The sequence below is a fragment of the Brassica oleracea genome, chromosome C7 (genome assembly GCF_000695525.1).
Source record: "Brassica oleracea var. oleracea cultivar TO1000 chromosome C7, BOL, whole genome shotgun sequence".
NCBI classification, from domain to species: domain Eukaryota; kingdom Viridiplantae; phylum Streptophyta; class Magnoliopsida; order Brassicales; family Brassicaceae; genus Brassica; species Brassica oleracea.
The window spans coordinates 33,598,781-33,605,073 of NC_027754.1; positions in this window are offsets into that span (position 1 = coordinate 33,598,781).

Consider the following 6,293-nt stretch of genomic DNA (forward strand, 5'->3'; position numbering starts at 1 on the left):
CAAAAAAAACGTGTAACACCTATAAAGTTGGTGGATTCAAAAATTTCCTCGCTAAATACACGTAAACAATTACCTCGTAAATACCACGCAAAGTTTACGTCGTATTTACGAGGAAATAGTTTTTCCTCGTAAAATACTCGTAAAATTACATCCACTTTACGACGAAACAGTTTTGTCGTTACGTTACGAGGAAATAACGATGACTTTAGTTTTTCACGTAAATTCGTCGTAAACTCGACGCAAATTTACGAAGATTGTTTTTCATCGTTAATTTTCGTAGTTAACCATGTGTTTTCTTGTAGTGATTGTGCCTGCATGTGCGGACTAAACATCTAGTTAGATATATTTATGTTAAATTTTTACCCGTTATAACACGCGATCATAATTTGTAACCAGACTAAAGTATTTCACTTTTAAATAAATAATAATTATATAAAAAATTGCATTGATTTATATCTCTAATTTTTTTAATTAATATGAATTAGGATGTTCATTTATAAAATGTTTGAGTAAAAGAAAAATTCTGCCTATCGTGCGGTAATTTGAAATTTGTGATATATTTGACATTAACTTTTGATAATATACTGTGATTTGGAATTCTTACAAAAATGTATTATGTGTTGTTAAATTGTAAGATTTATAAAAATTCAAATAAATAATTTGCACCTGCATTTTAATAAGTGTGTGCTTACCACTTGTTAACATTGATGAGTTTTATAAGTGTGTGCTTAGCACTGGTTAAGATCAATCAGTTTGCATATTGATATGATTATCATTGATTTGGCTGCATGCCCTTACCTCTTTCACGTAGTGTGTAACTGATGTTTGATCATTGTTACATTAATTTCAGACTGACATGTGTCGTTTGTTTGTATACACTTAATGCAAAAAAATTATTCCAAAAAAGCTAAAACGTTCAAATGAACCAATTAAAATTCCAATAAACCGGTAAGTCCGTGTACATTGATTAAACTATTTTAGTTAGCGGGTTAGTCTTTATACCTGTAATTAGAAATCTATAAAACTGATAAATCTATACACATTTACTAGAAATTCCAAGGAACCGGTTTAATTTTTACTGTTTAGTAATTAGTATAATCAAATCACTAAATAGTCAAAACGAAGAAAAATTAAATCATTGAAAATAAAAACACGTTTAAATAGTGATGTGACTATAGAAATTGGAACAAAAAATATAAAAGTTTAAGTGGCTCCTACATTAATTAAGTGGTTGGTGATATTTTTTTGGTACAAATAAGAATTTGAATATTCTCTTAATTAAACTGAGTTTTTAAGCAAAATTCAACGGTACATATTGTAATTTTTTTTGTAATGTTAAGGGAAATTTAAAAAAAAAAAAATTTAATAATATGGATTATTGCATTCCATAATAACGAAATTTCTGATAAAAAGACAATAATGAAATTTTATTGGATAATTTGACCTTTCATTGATCTACTACATGACTGGTAATTTTTCCATACTATATTATTTTATACGAGTGTGATTCATAAAAAAAATTGGGCATTAACATCCGTTTTCAGCCGTGGATAGCTATCAAAAGTGATTCTTAACATATCATAACATTCTCCTTTTTGAAAATCCTAACTTTTTCAAACAAAAAAAAAGATAAAATTATGGGATTACTCTCGTGAGTAAATACTTTTATGCAGATTTCTTCCTCGCTAAAAGACCGTCTGGTGCCACATCATAGGCACATTAGGAACTAGGCCTGGACACTTTACCTGATATCCGAAGCTGCACCCGAATCCGACCCGAAAAATTCGAACCGAAATCCGAACCGAAGTAGTAAAATACCCGAACGGGCATTGATTTAGGAGAAATTAAATATCGGAACCCGAACGGGTAATATCCGAACCATGGATATCCGAAGATAACTGAACATATGTATACTTACCCTTATATTTCTAGTTTACATCTCTTATTTTTTTTAAAAAATATTCATATTGATGTTACACATACTTTAAATATACATATAAGTACATATAAAATGATTTGATACTCATTTAAAATGCATGTAAAGCTTTTTGTTTTATGTATTAACAAAAATTACATCCAATTTTTTTTTTAAAAAAATGACCAAAATTAATGTTTATTTATTTTTGCAATGTTATCTCCAAATCTATTAATCACTCAATCTATTTTTAAATACAAGAAACTCAAAACAATGAAAAAAATATTATTTTTTTTCAAAATCTAAATATTCGAACCCGATCCGAAATAACCGAATCGAACTAAAAATACCCGAATCCGACCCGAAATACAAAAATACCCGAACGGGTTCTATATTCCTATACTGAAATACCCGAAAATCCGAAATACCTGATCCGAACCCTAACGGGTACCCGAACGCCCATCCCGAACGCCCACCCCTCTTAAGAACATAAATAATTGTAACCATATACATATAAAATTACAGTAATAGAAAGATAATCTTCGAGTTTTATTTTTAAAATCTCTATTCTTTAGTAATCGAACCCAACGATCTATGAACCAATCTGCGTTTGGCTGGCTAGCCAATAGGATAAAGTGCCATGTGTCTTTTTTTATTAAAATTTCATAATTGTGGTCTAATTTTCTTAAAATATTAGATAAACTAAACATCCACTTAAGAAATAAGATGTGACAAATGTGTAATAATTTAAGAATTTTTTACATCTAGAGATACTTTCTCGTATTCCAATTACACTAGAAGACACTTATCACTTGAGACACATTTTTTTTGTCAAAAAGACTCTTATGACCTTAAACTAAAGAGAATCTCTCTCCTCTTCTAATTTCTTTTTTTTTCTACTTTATGTTTTCATTTACTTTTATCTCAAGTTCTAAATATATTAAACAAAAATTCATAATAAACTATATATAAAATTCTCTATCTTTTAAGATCCATTTTCATATATATATATTATGAAAATATTAATGTGTAAACAAAACTAAATGTGGACGTGGACACCAAAGCGTGGATAACATAATTATAAATTAGTTGTGAACATGTACATCTTAACATAATTATAAATTAATTATAAACTAGTTGTGGACATGGACAATATTCCTTCGATTTCATTCATCATCTCAGGATCTGAATTCAACTGTAATCAAATTTGCATCCATCCAAATCATGACGAAGCGCAGATCCCTTATATCAAAAATCTCTGACATGCAAGATCTTTTACTCTCCGATAGAAGGTAAACACTTCTTCGATTTTTTTCTCTGTTCATACTCACAATATCATCTCTTTCTCATCTTGATTGAAGTTTAATTACAGATAATTTATCAATTGGACGTAAGAAGCCAAGTGCTCGTGTTGGAGACGACGAACCCACTGCTTCACTCTCGTTGGTGGTGGTACTAAATCTAAGGAGAAAGCTGTTCAAATCGTTGGTTAATGGGATTTTTAGTAAAACGAAAACTTCAATATTATCTTTTGTAATGAATTTCAAAAGGTCCATACGGGAGAGAGGAATAAAAAAATAGAGGAGTTTCTATGCAAATCAATGGTATCCTTTAGAAGTTTTTGGCAGTGACAACCAATTGTATCAAAAACATATGTATTGGCTTTGTATCAGTCCACAACTTGTCGTATCAAAACAAAGAAGTTAGATATGGACAAAAAAAAATCTTTTGGTGAGGGTTTTGATAACAGAGTCCGTGTCTTTATTTTGTGGTATAATTTTAGTAACATGAGTCAATGTCCACGTAGTATTGTATAGTTTTATAGAATCAAAACGGAGAGTTTGTCCACGTTATCTACTATAAACACATTAACATTGCATGTTCACATATTACTCATCACTCATCCACACATCACCCGTCCACAAATCACTCAACCACGCATCACCCGTACACAAATCACCCATCCACGTATTACCTGAGTGTCTACAAGTGTCGTTCCCATTAAAAGTAAAATTATCCATAATTTGCCGCTGGTCCACAACAAAATGTATCACATGTAAGAAGTGTTTCTGGGTGTAATAGAAAGTAAAAAATTGTACCTTAGTGTAATCAACTCATAATTTAATAAAATATAAAATCAAAATTAAGCAAACAAAAACACAAATTTAAGAGTAATGAATCACATTATTAATATTAATATTATCTTCTATTCATTCTATAATTGACTTCTCAGCTGCATTACTTTATTATAAACTTTAAAAGTAATGGATCTTGCTTTTTACAACAACAAAAAAAAGTAATGGATCTCTCGTCCAAGTAATGAAAATATACTCTCTCTCTCTCTACGAAAAAAAGAAAGAAAGAAGAAGGTTTCTTTAACCTAGATCTCGTTCGCCGGTGGCAGCATCTGCTGTTTCCGTCGCTGCTGCCGGCGCACCCCTTTTGATTTGTTCTTTTCTTTTGTTGCTCCATATGTATCTTCTCCCTGTCCGATATGCTTGAGCCATGTTCTCAGTTTGGAATGGTGTTTCGGTGAGGCTGGGTTAGAAGAAGTGGTGGTTGCGGCACGGAATCGGGAAATCTATCTTTAGCTGCTCAGTTCCGGTGGTATTTGGTTAGATCTGGTTCGCTTTTGGTGGTTCAAGGCGTTTGAGAACTAGGAGAGCTTGTGGCGGCGCGTTATAATCTTCATGTTTGTGGATGTCACCTGTCTCCTTTGTGGTATCTCGTAGCCTGGAGGATGCTCTGACTTCTTCGCATGCTCCACAGTGTGGCGCTCTGAACCTCTCCTGTCCTTTCCAAATAAGAGCAGCGGCTGGTGTTGTGTAAACCTCCAGGAGTTCTTGACGTAGAACGACATTTTCTTCAAATGGCGTCTTGGGGAGCAGCAACTCTTTCTCAAGTGGAGGGTCTCGATGGATGAGTTGTCTTCTCGTGCGGCTGTGCGGAGTCGCTATCCGTGCGGCACATGCTTTGGCTAAATCGGATCAGCTGAGGCATTCCGCTGCTCCTTTATCCTCAGCCTCCAGTTTCGACTGGGATGGGTCGTCTTCTCCGAATGCATCCGTTTGAGTTTTCATAAGGGGTCGATGTTGTGTGCACTGATTTTGCAGAATAGTTGAGGCGTGCTCTCGATGAAGCTGTAGGAGCGGAGTGGTTTTGCGGACTAACCATCTCTGTAGCTCGCGACGACTTAGAAGCCCACCAATGCGATTCCGGCTCTTTGGTTCATAGCTTTTCAAGACAAAGGGCGAGGTGATGACAATTTCGTTTTGCTTCTTTCTATGGTTTCTTCGTCATCTGTTGTGTTTTACATTTTTAGTTTTTCACTGTTGTTTAGTTTTTAAATGTTTCTGAGTCAAAAAAAAGTTAAAAATTGGTATAAAATTTAACATTTATAAAAAATAAAAAAAAAGTAATGATTCTTCATGTGGCATTTCTCATATCAACGTAGTTACGTGGCAGCCTCCCATTTCTTCGTCACCGTCATAGACATTTATAGAAATGCAATAAATATGGTTCTCAAATAAATATAAGCCGGTGCTTACCAAATAAATAATGAGCCGGTGCTTGGATTAAGTGTATATATTTGTGAATTCTGTGAAACGATTTAGATGTTTCTGTATATTATTAATGAATAAGTGTTCTCTTTATATAAGAGTTACAAGATAGATAAATTGAAAATACAAAAATATGAAAGATTACAAATCATAAAACATAAAGAAAAAGGGAAATCGTAATCATACAAGGAAAAGAAAATTGAGTTTCTTTTTCTCCTAAACTATGTAGCCGTCTCTCTCTCTCTAAGTCTCGCGGCCGCCGCTTCTCTCTAGGGTTGGGCCGTCTCTCTCTCTAAGTGTATGAGCCGGTTATGGACCAGACCGGTTACGGACATCCATCAATTGATTTATAACACTCCTCCTTCGATGCCATAACCATACATGGATTGTAATACGCATAATGTTGCCTCATTAAAACCTTATCAGGAAAACCCAGTGGGACAAAACCATGATGAAGGAAAAAGAGTACAACACGTACTACTTCCCCTGATGTGAACATCAGTGGAGGTCTTTCAGCATACGCATCCCAATCTGATGCGAGAGTTTCTTGAACGTGCAGGTAGGAAGTGCTTTGGTGAATAGGTCAGCTGAATTATCACTTGATCGTACTTGGACGACTTGGACCTCACCGGCTTTCTGAAGCTCGTGAGTAAAGAAGAACTTAGGCAATATGTGCTTCGTTCTATCACCTTTTATGTAACCGTCTTTGAGCTGAGCAATGCACGCAGCATTGTCCTCATACATCACAGTTGGCTTTATGCACTCGGCCATCCCGCAATCAGCTCGGACGTGTTGGGTCATCGACCTCAACCAAACAC